This window comes from Oxyura jamaicensis, chromosome 5 (genome assembly GCF_011077185.1).
Source record: "Oxyura jamaicensis isolate SHBP4307 breed ruddy duck chromosome 5, BPBGC_Ojam_1.0, whole genome shotgun sequence".
In the NCBI taxonomy this organism is placed as follows: domain Eukaryota; kingdom Metazoa; phylum Chordata; class Aves; order Anseriformes; family Anatidae; genus Oxyura; species Oxyura jamaicensis.
The window spans coordinates 27572778-27600690 of NC_048897.1; the positions used below are offsets into that span (position 1 = coordinate 27572778).

The 27913-nt window shown below is 39.6% G+C and overlaps 1 protein-coding gene and 1 long non-coding RNA gene across 12 annotated transcripts in view; one reads left to right on the forward strand and one right to left on the reverse strand.

Moving 5' to 3' along the window:
• KCNQ1 (potassium voltage-gated channel subfamily Q member 1) overlaps positions 1-27913 on the forward strand; it is a 397025-nt gene that overhangs the window by 315608 nt on the left and 53504 nt on the right. The gene's annotated exons all lie outside the window — the stretch shown is intronic.
• The window catches only part of LOC118168259, a 79262-nt gene continuing 74909 nt past the window's right edge, over positions 23561-27913 (reverse strand). For all 6 annotated transcript variants that reach the window (XR_004751449.1, XR_004751452.1, XR_004751450.1 and 3 more), the window contains one exon: positions 23561-24461. This is a non-coding gene — a long non-coding RNA (uncharacterized LOC118168259). The remainder of the gene's footprint in view (positions 24462-27913) is intronic.

The window sequence follows — 27913 nt, forward strand, 5'->3', positions numbered from 1 at the left end:
GAAAACAGGGTGTGATTAGAGCTGTAAACACATTTCAGAAGTCTACAAGGTCCTTGTGTTTTTGTGTGGTCCTTGAGAATTTCTCTCATATTCCGCAGTGAAGAAGCCTTAATCATGTGTTAGTCAAAGGACTGGAAACCCTCACAGTGAAAGTAACTGTGAAGGCTGCTTAGAAAGAAATCAATAACTGAAATAAGAAAGTTGATGCTGCTTTAGTGTGAAAGGAAGATCAGTTATGAGTACTGTGCAGCGGGAAAGCTCAGAAGACTTGCATGACAAGAGGAGACTCCCTCCCCCTGCTGTTTTTCAGAGCAAATCACTTAAATTCACAGCACCTATCTCCCTGTGTTACAGGGAGAGCAGCTCAGTGGTCCCCTGCATTTGCTAGATGCCTACAGCTGTACAGGGGGAAGGATGCAGCTTGTGCTCCTCACAACCCTGCTGCATTTGTCTGGGTGAAGCGGCTCTGGACATGGCCTGCAGCCCCAGTCCAAGTCACCCATCTCTTGCTGCTGTGGGGAGGCCACACAGGTAAAGGCTGGGGCTCCGTCATGAGGTTTGGCAAGGCCCAAGTCCACCTCCAGGCCTGGTTTTTATTATACAGGTGCATTCAGTTTCTCTCTCTAAAATGTATGATGGGATGTTTCCTTTGTTCTGCTTCTTGCTTTCTGTGTTTCTTTGAGACCAATTTGTTCTTTGAGACTGGCTCAACAGCAGTCAGGGCAAGACTGATAGCCCTCTTCGCTCTACTGTCAGCATAGTTGATGGTATATATAGAAGTGGGGGAGAGAGGCCAAAAATCTAAGTACTTCCGTACACCTACTGTTCAGTGGTTTGAATCTGATGGTGGACTTCTGCAGAGGTCTGAGAAACAGAGGAAGATATGGACTGTTACTTGGCAGACATCTTCAAAGGCAGGTTGGAACAGAATGTGCCCAAAGGAAAATATGAGAAGGCTGGCAGGCTGAGATGGCTGGGAAGGGAGAAGGTGTTGGTAGTGCAGGGAAGCACTCAGAATCCAGGAGAGACTTCTTGTCATAGTATTATTTCTTGAAAATGTGTTTGTAACTCACAACCAACCAAACTTTCATATTCTTCAGAAGATTTCCTCATGTTGTGGCAGAAGGTAACAAAAGGATTTCACATTTCAACGTGGACATAAACTCAGGGTTCTGTTTTGCCATTTTTTTGTCATAAGGAGATGGCAGTTGTCCTCATTGTTGGTAAAAAAAATAAAATAAGAAGGACTGGTGATTTCTTCAGAAAGGAGATTCTTTCCTTTCACACTTCTAGCATCTTTCATTAAGCAGCTTTCCTTCATGAGGCACAGACAGACGACAGACTTAGGCACAGCTATAAAAATTGTTACCAGTTCTTTAGATGCTTTCACAGTCATCATATCGGTGTTGTGTGTGCAAGCAGACATAATACCTGGTGTGATGTTTCTGTTCCCATCTCAGTTCATTCTCACTGCCAGTAGGTCTCCGAATTAAATGCAACTTGCTAAAGAGACACTCAGGTCATGGTACACACCTCAGAGTCGTAGCAATTGTATCAAATCTGTGCAACTGTTGTAGAATTAAGTCATTTGATTACCTGCAGTTAGTGCCATTTTACAGAAATTATGGCAAAAAAAATCATGAGATGAATTTTAGGGTTCAAATATAAAGTTCACAAAAATATTTATTATTTTACAATGAAATTAATATTTTGCTGAAAATATGAGGTTCCTTCAGCAGTTTCTTCAAAGAGAAAAAATGCACAAAGGCTGGGAGGACTAAAATAAATAATATATATATATTACTGATACAAAGATGGAAATTCTGCATTTAATGTGATTATATCAGTAGCTGTCACTTCTTCCTAAGCCAAACATGCCATCTCTTTCCATTGTTTTCCAATGAAAACACTCATCTGTGAGCTTGTACATAACCTGGCATTTCTCCCAGTTGTTCTCTGATAATTTTTTTTTTTCTAAATGTAATAACTACTTGTCCATAAAGAACATGTTGTTAAATAAATAGTGAGGAGGAGCTATGACATGGACCATTTTCCACTGAATGCCACCTTCTCCTCTTAAGTATTTTAGCCCTTCCTTCAGTGTCTTTGATTTAAAGGAACTTAAGTATATCCATAATCACTTTAAGCCCCACTTCAGCTCACATCGAAGTGTGTGGAAAAACTGCCAATTAACTTTAAGGTTGTAGGATCATGACCTTGCTTCTAAGATCAGAAGTCCGAGCACAAGTAGCAAGTTAGGCAATGTCACACTTAAGTACAGTAGCACCTCTATAGCCAGTAAACTTCAGCGACCTGTATTCTGCACCAACTAGAGCTGCATGCTGATTAGAAACACGTATGTAGTTATGTTGGGAGAATTTTATTTACAGTTTTCATTTATTTTCAAAAGCTAGTTGAGAATTTTGTGCAACAAAGTATTAGTGTGGTGCTTCTTATGTAGCAGAAAAAAATACTTTGTAAAAATACATTTTGCAATGTGTATGTTACGTTTGTAAAAGTACTTTGGCTGAAGTGCTTAATTATCACTTGAGTAATCAGTCTAAAATTCTGCTGATTAGACTGTGCTGCCTGTTGCTGGAGTACTGTTTAAAATGTCTCTTGAGGTCAGCTGAGTATACATGGGAGCTACTGCAGCATCTAGCTGCAGTTTGGAGAGCACACACCTTCATTTCACCTCTTTACCAGGGTCCCCACCAGATTAAGAGGCCTACAATGTTCTGCACTTACGGATTTCTGTGCTGTAGGAGTGTTCAGCTGGAGAGAGGTTTACAGGGCATTGCAGGGAATGTATTTCAGCTAAAGAGCATAGTGTATCTGGAAAGATGAGGGATTTGACCATCTGAACTGCTTTTGCCATGAGACACCTCTCTTGCTCCAGGCAGACATTATGTGATGGCTTGACAATCTCAGTAGTTTTCTGACAACGTCTGTTTCAGTTTTTCAAATTTTCTTCTTTGAAAAGAAATCATGAGTTGAAACATTGATACTACAGAGCTTCTCTTGGACTTAATTTTGCATTTAGAGGGGGAAAAATGAAATTTTGTGATCTAATTGTTACTCACAAGAAAAGTACAAAATCAAAGGAGTGAGGAGATGATGTCAGACCAGATCACCCAATGCTGTAGAAGAGATCAAGAAAGAATCAGAGGTAGGCAGTCAGTGAGTGAAGTTCTGAGATCTGTATCTGCAAGAGGTCGTATTCTTTGATGTTAATGCTGTGAAGTAGGAGAAATAGGAGCATGTGTGTGTACTCAACACTTGTAACGAGGTATACTTTTACCATAATTTTATCAATATTGTCAATAGTGTTTTTCCCCAGTCTGAATTTTAGTGGGCATTTCTTTGCAAGCATGAAAACTGCAAAACTTCATGGCCACATTTTCAAACTCTTATGCTACTATCTTGAGTAAGCTACTCTTACGAGACAGATGCTGCATCTGAGGAGGTGCAATACAGCTTTAAAAGTTTTGTTCTCTTTAGTGATGTGTGATGCTAACATCAAAAAGTCCCGCATTTGGGCTTGATATGCTTTTCATTATTGGTGCCAAATTGGGTCCCAAAGGCGCAGAACAGAAGAACTCGCTCAAGTTTGCATAATACAGAAGTGCTTTCTGCATATGGCTTTACACCAAATACTTACTTTGAAATATTTTTCCTCACATAAAAATCACTTTTTTTCTTTTTTTTTTTTTTTTTTTTTTTTTGTTGAAAGCACAGTCACTTCTAAGGAGCTGGGTGATTTATTGTTTGTCCTGTACTTTTCCTTTGCTTTATAGAATATTTAATTAGCAAAGGTCCTTCTGTTCCTGCACCTTTTGAAATGAGTTCAGGATCCCTCTGACAGCTGCCATTTTTTATACCCCGCTACGATTACCTGCAGCAAATCTCTGCTGCTCAAGCTTGCTTTTCTCTGATCAGACTCAAGCACGAAAGGAGGTGCCGTCTTCCAGCCTAGTCCTTGATTTTTCTTTGAGGAAGCCAGATGGTGTGTGCCACATGTAATTTGTGTCAGAACTAGTTAATACTGAACTGCTGCAGCATTTTTTCGTATGGATCGATGGATCTCATCTCATAAGAGTTGATCTATTTCACAGCTGTTTTGGTTAAAGGACAGTAAGAAAGAAGCAGGTACTCAGTCATGGAGACTCAATAAGATAAGACAGATCTATCCTATGCTAGCACTGTACAAATAGTGTCTACCTCAGTGTAGTTAATGTTAAATTGTTTCTGTAATACCAACACAGACAATTTTCCTGAGAGATGGAAGGAGATGCTGCTCCTGTCCTCCTCTGGCCCCTATGGATGTTCAGTATCTGTATTGTCATCTGGTTAGTCACAGTGCAGGCATAAAAGTGATTGGTTTCAGTTGTACAAAATCTGTGAAATTAAGCTTTGTTTTCATTAAATATATTATGAATGCAGTATGATGGATGAGAATTAATTCCAGTGCAGCTGAAAAGATCATTTTGGAAGACAGAGAACCACAACAAAGCAGAAGCACAGGTGGAATATGTGGTTTGCTTCATGGCCGAAGTCGCATCAAGGCAAAGTATATTCTTATGTGACGGCATCCTTTTCAGAGGGAAAAGCAGGAAGATTAAATAGAGGGAATGTTGTAACGTGTTTAATCTACTAAAGTAGGTTCCTCTCCTCAGTGAGATGCACTTTGATGAGAAGAGTTTTAGATCATTTCAGATGATAGAAGGTGAAATGTTCATGGCAGAGACTACAAAGCAACAATGTTCCTTTTGCAGGTGCTTGAGCATCAGTATTTATTAGTCATATATCACAGAAAAGTCCATTTTGGTAACATAAATAACTGATTATATGTTTGCAAAAGCAGAGCAAAGTTATAAAATCAAGATGCTGATGTGGTACATCTAATATAGCTCAGACTAGCAAGTGTGTACATCTCTAAGTTTCAAACTTATCTGCACTTTATCAGCTGAAACATTGCAATTTTTGGAGAAAATTCATATAATCTCAATTACTTAAAACTTTAAGAGCCTGTAGAGTTGTATTGGACTGCTGTATAGGTAAAACGTTTTTCTACCACTTTTGGTGTTATAGTGAAATACAGTACATTAAATTTTGCTGTCCCCTTCCCCACACCTAACAGAAGCAGTTTCCCACTGTGTTAGGCTATGTTTTAAAAAGATGACAATATGAAATCCCTACTTTGAAACATTTTACAAACTTGTAACTTTATAAGGGAGTAGAATAAAGTCAAAGAGCATATTAATAAATAAATAACTGTTGATAAAATCAAAAACGAAGATTTTGACCCCTAAATCATTACTTCACTATATTGTTGGAGTCAATGGGAATTACCTTGGTACTTGTGAAAAGCTGACCATATACAGTGTGATGAATTGTTTTGTTATTCATAAAGTTAATGTGTAGGTAACCTCAAATTCTTAATCACATTTTATTTAATCCCAGCCAACACCTGTAACTTCTACCAGATTGTGAATTCAGTGTTCGGTACACCTTCGTTTCCAGATTACGTTTCAGTCTAGTTTGTGTGCGTACGGACTTGAGGGACTGCCTATGGGGTTAATGCTATAGGTGGTTTGTACAGGATGGGGAGTCTGCACAAATAGGATCATATTGATAGTTCTGAGGTTTGACTGCAATACCATGAAACATCAGGAGCCACTATATAAATGATTCAAAGTCAGTAAATGAACAAAACGCTGTAGTAGATTTTAATTTCACTTTAGAGCTTTGTAAAACACTCCCACAGAGGAAGTCAGTTACACCTGCATCTACCTGGCAGAATGTGGTGGTGGTCTCTTTTGCAGATAGCTACCTTTATCTGCATATATTTTTGTAAAGCATATATATATAAACCGTACATGCATGCATATATATTTATTTCAAGAAATGAATTGAGAACATTTGCAAGAGTTGAAATTAGATCTTGCTTCCAAAAAATCTGTTTTTAAATCTTATGGCTTTGTTATGGTTGCATGTTTTATGTTACATGAATTACGTCCTTTAATGTGAATATCTGGAAGATACATTCGCCATCGGATTTAACTTGCATTTTGGAATGTCCACAGAAAAAGGATCAGCAGAGCAGTAATAAAAAACAGGCATTTACTAAATTTCTTTCTGACACATCTGTGAGCAGTAAAGAGACACAGGGTTTTACCAGCCCTGAACATTCAATCATAAGGGAAACTTTACAAGGGCAGGAACAACAGCGCTGTGAAAACATTCCCTGAACTGCCACAAACTCTGTACTTACTACTGAAATCCTTAGATAAATATTGAATGAAATTTCTTATTGCAAGGCATGTCAGAGTAAAACAAACACACTTTCATATCCACTTTTTTCCGCCTCAGAGGTGCATCAGGTGACACAGAGGCATGTTAATTGAAGCTGATGTTTAAAGGCTTGATGTCCAGGCTCTGGGTTGCTACAGGTGCATCTCTTGTGGTTAATGGTAATGAGGGGCTGAGGTTGTCAACACAGCAAAAGAAAACATCATGAATATACAAAATCTGTGTATGTGGCCACATACAGCTTCTGTATTTTTCTCTTTAGCTTAGCATCTCTCAAATGCTGACAAGTTAATTGAAAGATGGGGTCTGTTTTGTGTTTTGACAGTATTAGAAAAGGATGTTTATAAGAGAGGCAATAAAAGATGCAGACATCCCCTTAGTTTGTAAAGCTTCAGTTCTGCAGGCCTAGGTAAGCAGTGTTTTCACTTCTTGGAATGAGGAATGCTGTATTTATCTTGGGATAAATTTTATTTCTTGCGTTTGTTTGTTTGTTTTGCTTAATCAAATTCTCTGACGGTATTTTCAGTATCTCCAAATTTCAGTACGTTTTTGTCTGATGCAGCATGAAAATAACATTACAAAAAAAGAGAAGTGTGTATTGCAATACCAAAATGAAAAGCTTTCCTGTTTTTTAGGCACATTAATTCCAACTGCATGTATTGAATCAAATCTGGAGTGAATCTGCACATGGAAGGCTTTCTCTGTTCTTTTGCCTTTGTCCTTGGGAAAGCCAAAGTATAAGAAAATTACCAGAACATTGATTCTGTGCCCAGAACGTTTAAATTCGCTTAATGCCAGGAAAATCAAATATGCACATCAGCAGGATGCCAGCAGTTGGTCAGATGGTAAAATAGTTAACTGTTTTTACCAGCAAGTCGGGCTGTGGAGAGGTGTGGGCTTTATTTATTTATTTATTTCACTTTATACAAAGATCTTCGGACAATATCCATTCACACAGTTTCTGAACTCCAGGGCCGAAGGGATTTTAGCAGTGGTATTATTAGACTGAAGGCAAGTCATACAATGGCAGAAAATAAGATCAGAAATAGAAAAGCAATAAATATTGTTCCTGTGCATGGTGACGGATTTTCAGAGAACTCTAGGAGTTTTGATTCTCAATGAGTGCTGGGAGTGTGCAGGTGGTACAGGGGGCTGAGCACCACCGTGATGCCTCCCACTATCACTTATCTCAGTTTTGTATAGGAAATGCCACTGCTAGACTCAAAGCAAAGCATTGTCCTGGTTCGGGTGTGCCCCAGCAAAATGCTCGCTGCAGGCTGAAGGTTGTATTTGTCCCTGTGGCACTGGTGCGGTGCTTCAGGTCAGCCTGCTGCTTTCTGTCTGACAGGATGGTGCTTGTAGCAAGGCCCTGAACCTGAAGTGGACAGTTAGTAAGAGTGCTAGAAAACAAGTTTCTACTCCAAACTTGCCTCTAAGTTTTCAGACTCGTACTTTCCTTAGCAAACTGATTTTTCAGGGCTCTGGAATAAATGAATTCTACAGGGGATAGTTTATTACCATCATGTCTGTCTGCAGCCACCAGTGTCTAAATCAGGTTTTCGGTGTTAGGGCAACTGCCTCCTGGCTTGTCCCTGCTCATGGTGTGTCAAAGGATACAGCAGTCGACTGAGTAATAGCAGTCTGCCTGGGAAATACAATGATTTGAAAAGGAACTTTGTATTAACCTAAGAAAAAACTAAGGCTCTAAAGTGAGGTTACGTTTTGTTTGGTTTGGATGAAGACAGCAAATTTAAAACTTTTTTGTTACCATTTCCATATTGAAGTTTGTCAAAGTATCAAAGGCTAATTTTGATGATTTGTAAGCAATTATGTGGTGATGATATGATAAACAAAAAGCGTGACTAAGCTGTGTGGGCAATAAAAGGACGAGGTGAACTCTTCTGTTTGGTTTCCAGGTTGGTCAGAGAGAAGTAATTGCTGTGTTGCCCAAATTAGAAACCAGAACTCTGGTTTTGCTGTGCTTAACCTCAGCTACGCCCATCATGTCCTCATGGTGACCTCCCCATTTGCTTATGAATAATAGCTCATCAAGGAGCGAAGCAACCATGTTATTCTGAATTCTCTAATACAGTGCACATTTACTAACATCAAAGCAACCACTAAAGAAAGCCAGGCAATACTACCAACCACATGGAGAGGCTGTGTTTCCGTTAAATGTAGCTGCAGGTAATGATGCTGAGTTTTCTCCAGCGAGGATTCTTCTGCTCACATCTTCTCTGTCCAAAATAATCCTTAGTTCTCAAAGACGTGCAATTTACCTGTGTTATTCTTGCGTGTAACTGAAGAATGTTATTTTTATTCTCTAAAATCATAGCTTGATTCAGTTCTTTCTGGTTTAAAATGGAAGAAAAGGTACTTTATTCTGTACTCTGAGAATCCTTGTTTTCTCGTCTTTAAAAGCAGCCCTGCTGGTACAGCATGCTGGGCATGTCATGAAGGGTCTTTAGGTTCTGCTGAAATCAGCAGGAACAAAGGGAGTTAGTCATGTTGATAACGTGGGATCGTGAACAGTATAGATTTTTGTGGAAGGTGCAGAGACGCAGAAGTCCCAGGCAGGTGTTTGTTTGGGTAGCAGGCAGCTGAGTGCCACCTCACCGCCACTGAGGCCTGCATGAGGTTGTACTCCAGTGCTGGCCATGCATGGGAGTCTCGAGGCAAACAGTCTCCGTTTTTTCTGTGCAACCAAGGTAATGATACTTTCTTTGCTTTTTAAAGCACTTTCTAGTCTGCAAATGAAAAAACAACCCCCCCTCCCCAAGAAGAAAAAGTAATAATAAAAAAAGCTAAATACTAACTGCTGCTCGTTCTTTTTAAGCTATATTTAAAACTATATAACACCACATTCATCACTAAGCTTTTGAAGGCCAAGGCCATTTTACATCATGGTAATAGCAAAGAGTGCGTGAATGAGTTTTATTTTTAGATTAAGGGTAGATGGGTGCTGACATCTGTTAGAGTTTACTGAGAACATAAAAATGAAAGCTACTAAACATTTTGTAGCACTGAACCTACCTTTGGCAATAGGAAGGCAAAAAGAAACTTCCCAGCTGGTGTGTGGCTCCCACTGAGTGCGGGCCGTTTTTAGACTTCTCAAGGATTTAGCTGTAGGAGATCCAGAGATACTGAACATGTTCTCCAAAATTTTTTAGATAAACAGGTAAGTGCTCGAAGACAGTGGCAAAAAGCAATTTAGCAACAGTACATGAAGACAACTTCAGGCTCCTTGGGTTTTGCTATCCCTAAGGAACTGTGCTTTAGAAAATTGGACTTCAATATGCATGGCGAAGCCATGGTCAGGCCCTACTGAATCAGACGTCGCTGGCAAAATTCCTGTCTAATTCAGCTACCAAAAATAGGTCACAGAGCTGAACACATAAAAATTCAGGCATATTTTGGAAAAGTACTATAAAAAGTACCTAATATAACATACTAACTATGTATTTACTGATCTATCACTGTTTCTGTTTCAAATCTCTGCCTTCCTGTTTTTTCCCCTCTTAGTGTCCCAAGGACCAAGAAAAATCATTTAAAAAAAAAAAAAAAAAGACTGATAAATATGTTAAAGCTGCGCCTTCTTCCCCTGGCATTTCTGGATTCTCTTGCCAATGCAGTTCGCTGTTTGATTTGGGTATTTCTCCATGACCTAGATTTTCTGTTTTGGCAAGCACTAAAAAGGAGGGAGAGCCCATCAAAGTAACGATATAGCAGCTTTACCCGCTCTTTTCAGGAATGTTTTTCCAGCCCAGCTGATAGCTTTGGAGAAGGAGAAAGGCTCAAAGGAGAAGTCTCAGACCCAGTGGTCTTCCAGCCTCTGGTGTGGCCTTGGGAACTGACCTGTTCTATAACAATATTTACTACTTTTTTTCAGAAATTTTGAATTGAAAAAGGAATGTTTATAAAAGAGAACTTTCTTACTCCCTACCTACACATCCTTCTGGCTGGGAGAAACAAAAGGCACCTGGCTGGGAGAGGAGTTGGAGAAAAAGGGAGAGGTGGTGGATTTACAAAGTAATTGCAGCCATACTTAAAGGTAGCCTAGCATTTCATGTCCCCTTTTATAAACATTGTGAGTTTTTTTTTTTTTTTCAAAGCATTGAAATGCTGCAATATTTATTTTTTTAAAACTTGTTTTTTCTTGGATTCAGCCCCTCCTTTGTTGTGCACTGAGCTCGCATAGAAGAGTACTCCCACCTTGGGGAGGGAGTTTTGGGATGGCAGGCCAGCCCCTGCCCCACTGCCTCCTAGCTGTCATTCCACCCAGGGGCTGTAATCGCAGGAAATAAAATCAACAGGAATGCTACACTAGTGTGTGTACATACCAGTCGTCCAAGTGACTTATTTATAGTCTGAGCCCTAATGTCTGTTCATTAAACTCACACAGACCCCCCCTTCCCTTCAAGCTATAAAAGCCTATTTAATACACTCTATTTCTCCAAAATCAGCAGCTCTCCAGACCCCATTATGACAAAAACTCCAGCTCACGCTCCTGCAGCCTGAGTTTTGGCGTTATTAGTTTCCCCAGCATCGCTGTTGGGGATCAGTGCACAGCTCGGGGGCATTGTTTGTTTTTCATGTAAGAAAATACAGTAGCATTTCATAAAATGGATTGAGCTGAGGCGGCACAGTGACGGGTTGTTGGAAGCACTGCAGCAGTGCGGACTGGAACATCATTAACCAAGGCACATAATACATCACTGTCCTATTTCACAGCCAGTGAAATGTGAGGAGCAAAATGAAAGGATCTTAAAACGCCATACTTGATTTTTGGTAGTTCTGGTCTAAAGAAACTAAGGGTTCTGGCTTTTGGAAGGCTGGGGAAAGACTAGATGGGGGGAACAGAAAGGAGAGCCTGAGAGGACAAAGAATCAAAAATTACTCTTGGTTCAGGCTTTCGATCGGTAAATTGAGTAGCTCTTGTTGTCAGACAGGTATGGAGGGGTATTTAGGCACCTATCTGCTGTTGAAATCAGATGGAGTCAGACACTTAAATATGTTTCAGAGGTTAGTCTTAGACTTCTAGAGAAGGATTTTGGAGACACTGAACTTCAATTCTCTTTGATACAGCAAGTATGTTGGAAGCTTTTGTCTCGAGGTCAGATTTAGTGATGTGCCTCTTCTCTTGTTCAGGCATCCAGCTCCATTTCTTTACCTGTCACCTGCCAAAGAATAGTTGGCTGCTCTGCACTGCTCACTGGGCTGGTGCTCCCTCTTGGGAGCCCAAACCTGGATGTTCACTAAGGAGTTTGCAGCCAGGGCATGCAGCCCCATGAAACACCATCACTTAGTACTTTGTCTTTTCTTGAAATATATGCAATTTTATTTATTTATTTATTTATTTGTTTATTCAGTTAAAGGGGGTTAAAATGTTATTACCTGCACAAAGAAAACTGGGTTTATGTTGAGGGAGGGTGTTTTCCTTGACTGTTTATTGATAAAATCTTTGCTGCTTTTTGTTCTGCAACAGTGACAGGTAAAACACATTTCAAGTGCGACAAAAATATTTTTGTTAGTAGCAATCCATAGTAAAGCATTCCCCTAAGACTTTCTGAAGCTCCTAAATGCCTAAAAGAGCTGCTATTAGTTTAGCACAGTGCTGTGCCAGCCATCTGTTGTGGCTGATATCATTAAATATCAGTGGGGACTACATATTACAGAACAGGGAGCAAAGCTCTGGCATAGCATAGTCTCCCAGAGGAAACGATGGAAAGCCAGAGGCTGCATCTTTTTGGCCCGTTAAAACAGCTCAGACTGAAGCGTTGGAGCTTGTACTGCAGGGCATTATTGCAAACCTACCTACAGAACCACAGAGGTGTAAAATTTTCCTTGTTCTTGGGGGGAAGAAATCAGGATAAAGTCAGTAGGCTTTTGAGAGTAAGCTATCTCTTTGTGACTTCAGAGCACAATATTTTCCCATAATAAATTTGCATTGCAAATGAAACAACTTGAAATATGTGTCTCCAGGAGAAGTAGAAGGAATATACCTTATATGTATTTGCATTTCAATAGCAGCTAAAATATGTGGTGCAGGTCTTCTGGTTGCATCTGGCTCTCTTGGATAATCAGAAGCCCAATGCCCAGAGGAATTGCTTTTGAAGGGAACGGTTCACAGCTGGGTCATGAGATTAGCAGTTTCACAGGGACTGACTGCTCAAAGAATTGCAGTCAGTTTGGGCTCACGGAGTAAAACGTTGTGCTGCATGTTTATGTTTCTGAACGGTCAGTTTTGGTGTTTTACCCAGGTAAATAGCATCCTGATGCTGTTCAATTAAACAGCATTAGTGTCTGTCTTTGAAAATACCATTTTATTTCCTTCACTACTCTGTGTGCATACTTTACTGGCATCTGTTCTGTCTTCCCGACCTCTTCAGCTACAACAGGAATAGCAGGTAAAGGACGATTAACAGCAGACTGCACCACAGAACACATTAGCAATTTGCAGTTACCCTGCAGTGATATCCAGTAGCCAGACTTTTGCATTTGTCTGGGACAATGTCCTGCAGGAACAACGGAGGAAAGGATGATTAAGGTGATAGGCTAGGAAATTATATGTCTACAATTCACTGGAATTCCTAAAGATGTGTTGAGGCACAGAAGCATAGATTGCCTGCAGGCATGTTCATACACAAAGATACAGAGAATTTTGTTCAGGCATGCCTAAACTCCTTGTGATAATGAAATATTTAAATCCAGTGAGTGTGCTCTGTGCCTGAATCATGCCAATATTTCATATTCAGAAATGTTTTAGCTTGCTTATTATTCCTAATTTTTATTTTTTTATTTTTTTATTTTTTTTCAATAAAAAGATACCAGAAACAAGGAGGTGTCCAGACCTTCAGCCCAAATCCTTCCTGTCTCATGACAAATCATGCCGTGGCTTGTTCTTTTATGTGAAAGAACTCCTTCTGAAAGTAATAGCTAAAGTGTAATTTTTGTTTACCAATTTCTTGCCAAAATATGTGTTATTCCTTTAAAAATACAAAGCATGTCAAAAACAAACTACATAAATTAGAATTCTATTTGAATTGTACCTACTGACATTTAATTTTGAGATGAACAGTGTGCTCAGAAATGCTGTGAAGTAGCTATTTCTAAGATTTTCCTCAGCATAACATGACAATTGTTAGTGTACAGATAAACTCACAATGCTGTGCTTCATCTCTGGATGTAATCCATTGCTACTTATTATCTATCTTTATTTTGTTCCTGTACTTGGTTGCTACACAGATTCTTTTACTTCGTCCTCGTTAGTACCCACAAACACATCCTTCATGAACATTGCCAGTGTTCTTTGTTATCAAACACAGATGTGAAGAAACCACCGAGATTTTCTTGATTCTTTTTCAGTCATTGGAAATTTCTTTGTTCTCCTCTTTGGTTCCAGTCCAACTCTGTAGGAGTCAGTGATTGTCTTTCCACCAACTTCATTGGGATTTGGATCTTGTCTTTAATAGTTCCACTAAATTCATTTTATTTTCAGCCTTCAAGTATGTCTTAAAGTTATTTTATTTTAAAATGCATTACTATTTGCCATTTGACCTTCATGTATTTTGTTTTTGAATGCCTTCTTTATATTCCATAAGTTGCTTCTTGTAAAATTCAGACACTGCTGCAGTCCTTTGCCCAGCCGTTCAACCTCTCGCACTCTCACTCTCTTTTTCAGAACTCTGCTTTCACTCAGCTGACAATAATCTACTTATCATTGGTCCTTATGGGTTTTAGTTTTAGGTTTCACTCTGCATACATGTCCCCCCAAGCCAACTCTGCCACCTTTTTCAAGTTCAGCAAATTTTGTCTACTGGACCTCTTGCAAGTAAATGGCGCAAATTTCTTTCATCAAAATAAATTTAATTTAATCAAATCAGGCCATGTATTCACAATCATTTCAAACAGTTAAATTTAGAGCCTTATTAAGTATTAGTCGTGTTTTCCAAGTGACAGGCTAGCAGTTCAAAATAATTTTTTTACCAGGATGCCTTTCTTTTCCAGGTTAATGTGTGTATGTGGCTCCCCATGTTGCTTATTGTCATTGTTTTTATTTTTTTTTTTCAATCAGAGGTGTTTTTCTTTTCCAGTATTACAAAACAGAATTTAACCTTACGAATCTTAAATCTATCACTGCTGTCACTTAACAACTCTCAGTGCTAGCATGTATTTTTTTTCTGATGTACCATCAAATGTGCATTCAATCTTCTGAACTAGACTCCTGGCATTATAAAAGTCACCTTTCTTCATGTACAACAGTGGTATTAGGAGGATTCAGTCATACTGGTGTCCTTGCAAATGTCACCCCTAAATCCTTCTGCCAACCATTATCCTCCAGTTTTCATATCCATATTTTTCTCTGCTGTCTTAGTGATTTTCTTGGACTCAAGAATAGTTAATGGTTATTAAAACAGCGCCTAATCAACACAGTTAACCTCTGTAAAAACTGTTCTTTCAAGGTCCGTCTTTCAGCAGCTTTAACAAGCGTTGTTGTGTTTTCCTTTTGTCCCTAAGTAGCTGAAAAGGAATTTGATAGTTCTAAACCTCAGTAAAGGGAAGTCCCCCCAGGTTACCAAATACTTCTGCATTGTTCAAAAGCCAGATCTCCTTGGCAGTGCCCAGGAGCAGATGCAGAGCAAGAGCTGAGGGACGGATGCACCCTCTGATGTAAGAGCAGGAAAAGGCTATTCTCCTACTTTACTCATGTCAAATGATGTCACCTGTACCAGCTCATCTGTGCTGGGAGGGATAGGCAAATGTGTTAACTTGCAGTGTTATGGGGATTTGGCTGTGAAGAATCTGGAAAGGAGCTGTGATACTACGCAGGAGCAGAAAGTACAGGCAGTACCGTGGCAGGGTGTAAAAGGAAAAAAAAAAAGAGGAGGAGGAGGGGGAGGGAGGAGAAATGAGATCAGCCTTGTTCCCAGTCCTGGTGGACACAGTGCAAAAACCTCAGTGACAATTCAGTTATTTGTTCTCCTAACAGCGTCCTTACTATTGGGAAGAGCTGTGCCCAGTCACTCTTCCATCACGTGGTCAAGACAAGCCCATGAAGCCTTAAGGGGGAATTTGGCTGCTGTTACCCAGGCTTTCTCTACCCTGGGTACAAAGAGGGCAAGTGATTTCATTCTCCAGTGCTTTTGGTCCTGTATCTTCCTTGAGCAGGAAATTAATACAAAAATGGAAAGTAGTTTGCCATTAACATGGCAGTGATTATCCAAGGGCCAGACTCAGCATCCATTGAAGTCAAAGGGAAAAAAAAATTCCATCGACTTCCAAGGGCTTTGGCTCAAGGCCTAGGAGAACCTCTTCACATTTCTGAAGATTGCTAGGCTACTGAAAAAATAATGTACGTACAGTGCTTCAGTGTACATATGTTGCTTTGATTATTTCATGAATATCACGTGCTTTGATGTTGGAGGCTACATAAAGACTGCCAAAAAAGATCTGTTAACTAATGACTGTGTTTATGCTGTAGTAGGCAAATGCTGAAACTGAATTTGGCCTTTTTCCCCTGGGACTGAATCCAAATAAATGTCATGAAGTAAATGCACAAACAGCACTCACTGGAAAAAAAAGGTCTTTGTTTCACTAATAAGCTCTTTTAAGGAACAATGGATACAGTTTCTCAGTTTTCTTTATATCTGACAAAATAAAGCAGGCAAGAATTCTATTTTAAGGCTGTTTGAATGAAAGCAATGAAAATTGGTTTGCTTAACAAAGGTAACTTGACTAACTATTTGTTGTGGTTAGGGAGATGTGAGAACTCCATGAATGTTTCTGGAATCTTTAAAAGAAGGCATGCAGTGTGGAGGTTTGCTTGTTTGTTTGGCTGGTGAGGGCAGTTGGGCTCCAGCACAGGATTTATGCAGGGCAGATTATACAGGCCAAAATACATACTAGAGTTGCAAAATTGTTAGAGGATGTAATCCACGAGAGTGTGTCTTTCAGTGGGATGTTACACCATAATTTAGTTTGCTTCCAGTTGTTGCTGTTTTCTGTTATTTGATTGTAGCTTTTCAGTGTCTATACTATGGTTGGGGGAGGAGTGGGGGGTTCAACATCACTTCTAGTTAAATGTCCTGGGGCTAGGTGCCTCCTAAAGTCAAATTGCTCACACTGCATACTGGAGGAATTGCTAGGTTTTTACCCACGGACAGACTTCTCCAAATCTAGCCATGTACTCAAATAAGTTTGCTCTTCCCCTGCTAAAGGCTGCCATCCTCCCTCCCATCTACTCTCACAACAGTATGTGTAGGAGCTCCCTCAACTGTTTTAAGCAAAATCAAGTACATTTGCTTTGCTAGTCATTGGTCTTTACCAAGATGACTGGCTCAGCCTGAAGCCAGCAGTGTAGGAAATGTTCGTGCAAACTGTTCAATGAGCACATCAGTAGGGGTGATGCTTAATGAGGAGAGCAGGGAATGGTGCTGAGCAGCTGAGAGTAGAAAGCTCTTCCAACTCACAGCGGGGGCCCGAAGAGGACATCTGTTCATGGCTTCTGTCTACAGCTCATTTGTAGGTATGACCAGAATGCTTCTGGCAAAAAGCACTTCCTTCTGGGGGGAGAGGGGGAAAAGCGGTCTAAACGTTTTCTGCAGGGAAATGTTAATTTGAGAGAAATTCCAACAAAAAGTGAAATGGTACCTCTGGTGAAGGAAATGGGGGTTTCCCTTGAGATCAGTGGAGGTGTGATTTAATATGAAAATACCCATTTCAGGATTTCTAACAGAAAACTACTTTCTAAATTGCAGATTACAAAGGGGTATTTATTGACTTTTTTTTTTCATGAAATAACCTGGTTTCTCCACCAATTCTAACAGCTACCATCATAGTGCTAGAAAAAGCAAAGTACATTTTGCTCCCATTCACCCCTATGAAGACTTCAATACAAAATTCTCACAGTAGAATTTGACCCTAAATATTTAAATGGTAAACTATATTGAAGTGGATGAGTACAGCAGTAGCCACCAGTACCAGTGCGCAGCCAGTAGTGGCAGGTAAGCTCATTTCCACATGGCTCACCTGCTGCAAAGTGTGGGGAGCAAGATGCTTGCTGCCTGTTTTCTGCAGCACAGATTTACACTGGCTGTCAACTCCAAGACACTCAGTTTGCTGCCCACTGCTTTCACTCCTCTTAGCACATAGTCCTTCTGAACACAAAGCCCTGGTGTGAATGCACGGGTGTGTTAGCTAAGTACTTTATATTTCTTGAAATGACTACACTGTGGTGGGGAAGCATACATATCTTCCTGTCTATACTGAGACCAGAGCACTGTCGTTTCTGATTTCTTTGTCCTGCAAATGTAATTCTTAAAAAAAAAAAAAAAAAAAAAAAAAACTCATAGCACATTCATTACACCATTAAACTTCAATAAATATCTCTCAGCAGATATTTAATGATAAGTAATTTGACAATCTGTTGCTGCAAGTCTATCAAGGGCATTTCAAGCAGTATGCAGTAGATCCCTCCTGGAACTGTGGAATTTCTTTCTCTACAATTACTTCTCTGTGTTGCTTAAAAACATTTTTGGAGAAAATTGCATATTCCATGTTTAGAGTATGCCATCTCTTGTTTTTTCAGACAGGTGAAAAACATAGACGTTCATGAAGGCATAAATCCTGGGTGTTTAATCTTTCCAAAGAAATACAGTAGTTCTTGTACAAGGAGGAAATCATGAAAAAAATAAGTACTGAAAAAGCACAGAATATCTCAATATCCCTATTTATATAAAGAGTCAGAAGCTGTTTGCTTTATAGTAAAGAATACAAGGAACTGATTTTTATCTCCTCCCCTCCAGATTTCAGTAAATAGCAGTCTCAAAGTGAAATTGTCTTCAGCGTTAACTGAGAAATCATGCTGTGATGCCGCAGTCATAAGGATGCTTCCAACTTAAGTATTGCACTGCAGAATAAGCAAGAAATATAAGTAGAGCTTGTTAAAAGGGGAAATATCATAATTTAAGGATCAGTATATAAATATGTTGTAACTTTTTTTGAATCTATATTGCTTTTCCTAAATCTACTAAAACTGTAAAATAATATCAGTGGAAAATTGTAGCAGAATGATTTGTTTTCATAGTTCATTTATAGTTAATTTCCTGTACGAGTAATACAGGGAAAATGATTTAGCAGTGAGTCTAGTGTGAATTCCTTACAAGAAACCAAAAGATAAATAGCTTACTCCCTACTGCCTAAAGGTCTGAGAGTGTGGATGAACTGAATTAATGAAATCTTTGGACTCGTTGTGTGCTGCAGTATGGAAGGCATGACAAGTATTCCTCTGCTGTGCAGTTTATTTTATGTACGTGTTCTCCAAGAAGGCAGTCTGGAGAGAATACAGGACAAGTGATCTTCAGCTTTGAAAACTGCAGTCTGCTTTTAAGCTCTCTTAGGCCCAGCAGAAGGCCGTGGGCTTCCTACCCTCTGTACTGGGGGAAAAAAACACACGGCTAAGATGTTTTGCAATCACGTGAATGTGGAGAGGGCTGTTTGCTGGGCCCTTTCCTTTTCTACAGAGAATGGTAACAATGTCTTCCATATAGATAAGCTCAGTTGTGTAAATTCATCCTTCTAGTTTCTTTTATTGGAGCCAGAAGGATATTATTGGGGGGGGGGGGGGGCACTCTTGTATCTTAGTGCTTGGCTGCTGTTCCACCCAGATTGTTTTGTGCTTTCTTTGTCCATCTCTCAGCTGTTGCTCAGCTCCAGCATGCTGCCAGCATCCATTTCAGGGAAGGAGGAGAAGCTGGAAGGGAATAGACTTCTCAGCAGATCTTGGCAGGGTTTTTAGTTTGGTGTAATCTGACTCCTGCTTAAAAGAATCAAGTTAAAATATGTATAGGTGTTGCAGGGTGTATATATAAATACCCTACTAAAATATATGTAAAGGGAGGTAGAGAATAATCGATGTAATATATTCCACTCTTTTCTCATCAGCAGACTAATTAGAATAGCGAATACATATCGATGGTTCATGGTTTCTCCCCACTTTTCCTGCCCTCCAGCTGTCTGGTTTTGGATAATAATTTGCATTTCCTCCCAAACATTTTAGAATATAAAAGATCAGAACCTCCTTGCTCCTGAGCAACTCTTAGTAGACAGGACTGGACTGAGCCTGCTGACCAGCTGCTGTTAGAGCTCTGAAAATCAAATAAATTCATCTCCCACTCATTTGCTTTCATCAGTTACATATGAGATACAATACAGATGGGATGGTCTCAATTATGAAGATCAGAGGAGCTACACAATTAAGCCTGCTTCTCTATTTCATTGATTTCAAAAAGTCAAATACATGTTATGCCTTCTCATCTAGTTCATAAATCTCTTCAATATTAGAAAATAGAAATGTGAATTTAAATATTTAAATCAAAACAAGAAGTAAGCAAATGCATCATTGTGATAAGCTCCTAAAGTTTTGCTGTAGATGTTACCTGTTGTTTTGTATTGTCTATCAAACAAGAGGCTTGTATTGGTGACTGATGAAATGTGGTTGAAACCGTTGATAAACCAAGATGTGAACTGATAACATAACCTTGCCATTTGGGTTTGTTCAGTTTTATCCACCCAGAAAACAAGGATCTACCAGGCTGGTATCACAGAGGGGAAGAGTTTAACAATGCCAACAGTTTGTTTAAAAGGATACCTAATGATAAAGTGTGTTAAGAGATGTTACTTGTTTTCTTCGTGTGGTGGATATTGACTGTTGATCACAGACAGGAGATCAGTACTCACCATCTGATTACAAAGTCATTACAGAAGGACAAGGCTGAATGTTGAATTAAACTCAGTAAAATGAACTGTGTTTCCTTAGTAATACTTTCAGATGTGGTGATATGAGTTATTAACATCCAGGTTCATTGTTTAACTGTTAGGGAGATATTGGCATGGCTCTAGGAGGTGTTGAGAGCTTTAGCTGAGCAGCTGACAACTTTTGCAGAACCACAGTTGTACCTCTGGAAATCCTCTGTAGCATTGCTGGAAAAACTGCTCTGGACTTGAATGGAGTAGGATCAGTTTCAGGTGCTGTTCGTGTTCTTCACTGTCCCAGGAGTGTGAGAAGGTCAGAGGAATTCTGTGTGAGGCTGGCTGGGGATAGCAGTTAGGTGAGGAACCTGCCTGTGTACCTGCTTTGATGAACTGATGTCAGAATAGTCAGTGTCTTATGCCACGTATACGGTCTTATTAAAGTTATGAGAGTAGTTAGGCTGTGAGTAAGACGTTCTTAATAGTGGATATGCAGATAAATGCTGGCTGCTTCTTGATACAAGAACAGATGGCACTGATATTTGTAAATTAATTGAAATATTATGAATTAAGTTACCAATGGCTTAGTAGTGAAGGTCAAGGAAACTTTGACAGGGTTGCATTTTCAGGCAGCTGGAGAAGGTTATCTTATTTGCACTGTTTTTACACATAACTGTAAAATGACTACTGCTGAAGTCCATAGCAGCCCTGCTTGTTTGTTTTAGAAATGTAAAACTGACATTTATATTATAGTAGAAAACAATACTTTAATTACTTCATGGCCAGGAAATACTGTAAGAGCACATGCAGGGACAAGAGTGACCTGTCTGAAATGCTGCGTAGGGATTTCCAGAAGGGTTTGACGAGATCCCTGCTGAAAAACTTAAATCATCCCTTGGATCACCCACAGCTCTGAGAGACGGGAGGCAATGGGTGTGAATAAATGGCTTGCTTGCACCATGGAAGAGAGGTAGTAGTGGTGGTGTATTCCCACAGGGATCTGGGCCTGGAGCTTGAGCTATTCAACATATCTATAAGTGATCTGCACATTGGTGAGCTGACAGTGTTTGCTTGTGATCCAAGACTATTCCAGCTAATGGCAATTAAAAACAATTGTGAGGAACTGCATGACATTGAGTGGCTAGCAGATGAAATTCAGTGCAAATAAACACAAAGCAAAGTATGTGGAGAGAAACATTCTTTCTGTATTCAAGGATTGTTCTGATTTAGCTAGTACCACTCAGGGAAGAGATCAGGAGTATATACAAACAACCATTTGCTTCCCAAATGCCCTATGCAGAAAAATTAGGAATGGAACAAAGAATGAAACTACTGTTTAATATATAATGAATATCTTATTAATGTACTACAGAACAAATGTAGATTTCCAGACCATTGACATGGTGCAAGAACATAAGCCCAGCTTTATAAAATGTTTGGATAACTGTGCAGCAGACACGTCAGGGCCTTGAGACAAGATGCATGGCACAGTGCTCTGAGACCAACAACTCTTGTTGGAGGGGCAATGAGGGGTAGTATCTTGGCACACCACCCCAGCAAGACTTGTCAGCAACCTCTATCCAAATGGGCTTTTAATGAGATTTAGGATTTGCAGTGCTTAATTAAATAATGGTGTTTGTGTTCCTGAGCACATCTTAACATGATATTTTAGATAATGCATTTAACTTTCAGGTACTGGTTTTATATGAACGTATACATTAACGTGTTTGTACACCACATACATTTTCGTTATATATGACATTTACTGATGGGACTCAGGTCAGGTTGATGGTTGGACTTGGTATGGGAGAATGGGATGCAGAACAGAAGCAGCATCTGGGCACTGCTGGGGATTTTTTCAAGCAAGCAGGACACAAACTGGTCCATAACTAGTAGCTACAGGAGTTTATAACATCACTGGTGTGTTTATAGTGTAGCATGGAAGGTGCAATATAAATATCAATTACTCTATTAGTACTAGTAATTACTTTTTATACCCTACATTCATTTTATGCTCTTCATAAGAAAATTCAACCAATGTAGACTACCTTAACCTTCAAGAGTCTACAGGCAATTCATTCCAAGGGTTAACTGTGCTTGTAGTTTACTGTATTAGTCCCAGTTGTATTTGACATAAAAATGTTTTTATAGCACAACCAAATACCAGCATATTTGCGGTTGCAGTCAGATGTTTTTAACTATATTGGATATAGCCCACAATGGTTTCAGAAGATATTTCCATTGTTTTAGCCAGATTTAGAGAGGCTGGATTAAGCTATGGCACACCAAGCCCAGTGGTGTTTACATATGTCAGTATCAGTCTTAAAGGGCAAAGAATATGATGTTCCATAAACCTTTATACAGAAATAAATACCTCGCAGCAAAAATGTTTGTCTAAGATCAGTTACTATTTCAACTGTAATGACCTGCTTGGAGAAGGTCAGGGGCCAAATTCTTCTCTCATTTACCCTGGCGTAAATCCACCGTAACGTAAGTGTAGAATTTGGGCTCAGGAGAGTGATACTTTGGAGTTAATCTTGCCCTGACCCACAACATTTTAATGCAGTCCGTTCTGTTTGAGTTGTTAATTTAGCAAACCATTCCATGGATAAGATCCTGATAAACTACGTAACACAAGAAATGAATTCAGTCAGAGCTTCAGGGCAGAATGTAGTCCTCAGTAGAGTTTATTGTAATTGTTTCTTTTCAAAAATATGGCTGTGACAGTGTTGATCTGCCAGAAGGGTTGTTCGGGTTGGAGATGTTACTGTTTAAACAGAATGTATATATTGGTAACTTACTGAAATTCTGGTCCAACTTTACAAGTGTACCAGTCCCCAGAAGTCTTCAGCTCATAACTGCCAATGCAAACAGCCCCCAGTCTTTGTCTGTCTTCTGAATTGTTGAACAAAAGCTCCGGTTTATGTATGTTGCTAATTTTTTGCAGTTGAGTTCCAGTTTTAAACTTTATGGACTTTTCCCATTTCATCTTCAACTTTCAGTTGCAATTGGTACTTCTGATCTTTACTGCTAGCAGGGAACAGCTTGTTAACAAATGATGATTTAATACCAATTTAAACATAAAAAACTGTTGTAATGGGTATTAGTACTCTAGTAAGACACATTTGTAACTCTTGCTTAGACTGGCAACCTCCTAATGTTTCACCTGGAGGTGCCAAGACTTCCATTGTGAATGTGAAGACAACTGATCAATCATTTGAAGCACAAATGTTAAGACATGATCCTGCCTAGAAGATTTTCACGTTATATATTTATTCAAACCCATTTTGTTATCCTGGACAATGGGAGACATGATAGTCAGAAGGGCCAGCTTTGCCAGCCTTTGACATTGAGTAATACGGATCTGCTTGAATTTCCCCAGTCAACCATGCAGTACGTTAGTAGATGGTTTCTGTATTAAAACCTGATGTTTTTTGGATATGCATTGGATTAGCTTCTCTCAAATAACTGTTCCTGTCTAATTTGAACATTACACAAATACAGTAACAAGTGAGAGGACTTTTATTGTAGTTTTAATTCAACACAGAGCACAATATATATAACCATTGAAAACAGAACCACAGCTTGACAGACTCAGATCTGGCTCTTCCCTAATCCTGTGGGCTCTGTGCAAAGCTCTAATGGAAAAATACCCAGGAAAGGATGGGATGAGATGAAATCAAACTGTCTACAGTTCTTTGGAGATACTGCTCCATGTGGGGAGGAACTGGGGTGGAGGGAGTTTCTACTGATGCTGAAGAAGTCAAAAGCTTGTCTCTGAGACTTTGGGTGGAGTATCAAAACTTCTGTTACCATCCGAAGTTCCATGTTGAAAGCTGCTTTTCAGCTCCCCTCCTCTCATCCTGCAAGCAGGACTTACCTTAGAGCCCTGCTGCCATTTAAAGTTCAAGCAACTTTGCAACAGGAAGGGGATTCTGGAAGTTTATGGTGGCGTTTGCCACCATATAAGCACCAGATGGCTTTCTATCCAGATGTCCTAACAGCTGCTGACAAGGCACACTGCAGAAAATGATTATTTCCCAGTTACACACAGTTCCTACATGCAGAAAAGATGTGGAAAGGAATTGGTAGAGCTAGGGGTAAAGGATGTGTTTTATTTGTTTTATTTCACACCTACAGAGAGAAAATTGGGGCTTTTATTGTTGTTCTTTGGGGGTACTAAAGATTATGGAGTTCCTTATTTCTTGGTTTCCAATCCCCTATTCCTAACCGCCAGGTTGAGCTCAGATGTGGCAGGGAGCACTTCACATGCAACCAGCTTCTGTACTTCAGTCAGACTAATTTCCACATGCTGCTTCTTAAAATGTGCCAGTCACACTCCTCTGAAAATCACACTGCTTCCATGCCTTTGATTTCTATTGCTCTCATGATGTACAAAACTGCAAAACAGACCAAGAGATAACGGCTGTGTACATCCAAACCTAAGTCAATTAAGTCAATGAAAAAAAATCTGTTAACTTCATTTAGACCAGGATTGTACCCTAATGACTTTCTGAAGAGAAATGACGGCAAGATTCTGCACCCAAGACCTGATTCTACACCCAAGACCTACATGACACTTAGCAGGCAGTGATATATCTTCCTTTCACTATAGTGCTCCATGGGAGAAGTTCTGGTTTTATGCATTTGTGCATCCAAGGAGATAATATGATAATAGTTATCTCAAAAAAATACAGCCAGCCATCCCATTTCAAAGTTGGCTGTCTAAAAGTGTATCCTTGTGTGTATCCCCAGGTTCTGAGTAGTGCTAGCAGCTTTCCTCTACAGTCAGGGAGCTTGCTTGTGGAGTGAGGTGCTTGAGGTAGAATAAAAGTTCTGGGAAAGGCAGCCTTGCCATGGTATGGTCTAGTTGGCACTGAAGGTGTCGTCTTTCTTAATGTAATGGAATGGAAAATCTTCAAGGAATGTGTGTTTAGCAGCTAGCTCAATGTGAAATGGACATGAGAATGGAGCATGGTTCCATTCTGCAGCATGGGTTTGGTTTTGAGACAGGTCCTTGTAATCAAATAGATTCAGTTATATAGTCTTTTTCTTAATGTTATTTATTTATTTATGGCAGGGGTAGATATCTCTTGCAGCAGGATCCAGTCAGGATCAGGTCCTCTATTTACAGAATCACAGAATCACAGAATTTCTAGGTTGGAAGAGACCTCAAGATCATCGAGTCCAACCTCTAACCTAACACTTAACAGTCCCCACTAAACCATATCCCTAAGCTCTACATCTAAACGTCTTTTGAAGACTTCCAGGGATGGTGACTCCACCACCTCCCTGGGCAGCCTGTTCCAATGCCTCACAACCCTTTCAGTAAAGAAGCTCTTCCTTCAGTAAAGAAGCTCTTCCTAATTTATTAGAAGTTAATTAAATAGTTCATTAAATACAGGAAAAGCAGTTAATCTGGCTGAAGTACAAAGCCCCTAGCACATGGAAAATTGTTGCATACATAAGAGTAGAATGTCCACCTTTAGCACTGTGGTTTTTTGTTTGTTTGTTTGTTTGTTTGTTTTGCTTTCAGAGTAAGCACTTGATTTTTTGGAAGTAGCCTGAACAAATAACCAATGACTTTTTTTTTTTAGCGAAATATTCAGCTACAATCATACTAGGTTACAACCTCCATGCAGGTTTGTTGTTGTTGTTGTTTGTTTTGTTTGTTTGTTTGTTTTTCCTTCAAAATAAGTAAGAATTAGTGCTTGTACAGAAAATGTACTCTGTTCAGTGTGTACAGTGGTTGCTGTTGTTACCCACCATATCGGGTAAAAACAAAACAACAACAAAAAACCACCATTCCAGTGGAATTTCACCCTCTTTAAAAGATTATTTATTACTCTCTTGCTCTGTTAGGATGTTGATCCAGCTTCAGTTTCTGAATGTCCTAGTGGTGTAAGTACACACAGCTTCTGTCAAGTTCAGTTAAGACTAGTTCAGATAGTAGTTGAGTGTTTTTTCATAGTAAATCATAACTTCTTCAAAACAAGTTCTGAATATGTTCTATGAGTATCACTCTGATTTGGTCTTTGTTCCCCCATGAGTATACAATAGTGTAGCTGTATCTTTTTAAAAGAAGTTTTGTTTAATTTTCTCTGCTGTTACTTCAGTTTCATTTTTGAGTGTGCGTGCTCCCACATCTCCTGTTTCTCAGTGCACCGCTGGCTATAGGCAAGAGTTTGCAGTCTCGAGTTTAGAACCAACATTGCTGAGGGAGGCAGCACATGAGTAACAAAAAGGAAGGGATGCGGTAGCAGAAGGTTTAAAACATGAAGATCACCAATTTATTTTGTCTAGACAATCATATCTTGATAGTTTGATCAGGGTAATAAGGGAACGGTATTGCTACATTGAGTTAAGGTGTAATTATACTGTTTCCAGTGGGTAATTACAACTTATTTATGAACTGCCAAGCCTAACCAATTTGCTTACTGAGATTCCTTTGGCAGAAGTAGTCATGCATGTATTTTTATGGGTCAGGTATATTAACTTCTGCTGTACGATGTAATTATTCTGGGCTGTATATTATACTTTCCGCTTATAGGCGTTAATAACTCTTGGAATTCAAAAGGAAAACTTCACTGTAGCCGAGCTGAACTCTTTTCTGTGCAGGAGGCAGTTAACACAAATTACAATGTCTCCTGGACTCTTACACAATAGAAATCCCCCTGCATTGTGTTTGGCACAGTGTGCTTCCTCACATGCACTGCTGCTACCTACAGTATGCCCTCCTCTTCTTTTGGGAAAGGGATGTCCCAGCCCTGCCAGGCTAGGGGGTCCCTGGGCACTGGCTCCCAGGGGCTCCCGTTGTCCTCCAGCTACTGAGCATGATCTATGCACACAGTATATGGAAGCAGACAAAGCTTTTTACAGCAAGATTAACGATAAAAGCATCGCTTTTGGGGACCAACTAAAATGGCATGTGGGGCCCAATCTTCAAATCAGTGGAAATCTGTGGAGAGTCCTTACTTTCAGGCACAGAAAAGACCCGTATGATATGTCATTCTCTTAGATATTCCAAACAAAACAAAAAAAGACAGACCCAAAAACTCTGTCTTCGAGTTCTGGCAACAGCCCAATTTACAAGGCATTTGACCATTTAGCCCCAGTTAAGACCTCTTTGAAATCCCTGTCTAACTTCCCATTGCCTGGGTTTTCTCTGAGTCCCCAGCCTCAGCTGTTGATGGAAGATATGGTAAATAACATTGGACACTTGAAAAGCCCAGATTAATTGTATGTAAGCATCATACAGGTCAAGGGAGATTGTGTTTCATGTTATTTACTGATACAGGGCAGCATTACCAGTGGAATTTGTACGTCCTATACTCTTAACACACTCGTTCACTTGGCACTCCTTAATGGAAAACATGGAGCAATTACATGCAGACAATGCTGTAATGGAAAATAATTGAAGACAGCCATGGTTTGGGTTTTTATTTTGTTTTGTTTTTAAAACAATGCATGCCAGGTCCTGCATTCAAGCATCCTCCTCCTCCCCCAACATAAATGCAGCCAACACTCAAACCACATATGAAACCACAGTTCTGGGGCTCTAACTTCACAGCCAGCTAGCAATGACCAAAACAACATCTGCTGCAGTTAGAATTGGAGAGTACTTTTTCATTCCGCAGAGTTCCTTTCGCTGCTCAAATCACCCTCAGTTCAGTTAATGTATTGTAGCTGCTTTATCTGAATAAATGGAAAACTTCATGGCTTTCTGAATTTCAGCAAAGGATTTGTGTGAAAATTCATCACACAAAAATGGCTAAAGTGTATGTGAGCGTAAACCTGTGTATATATAATATAAAGCATTTCTTGTTATGTCTTACATAGTGCTGTAACAGTT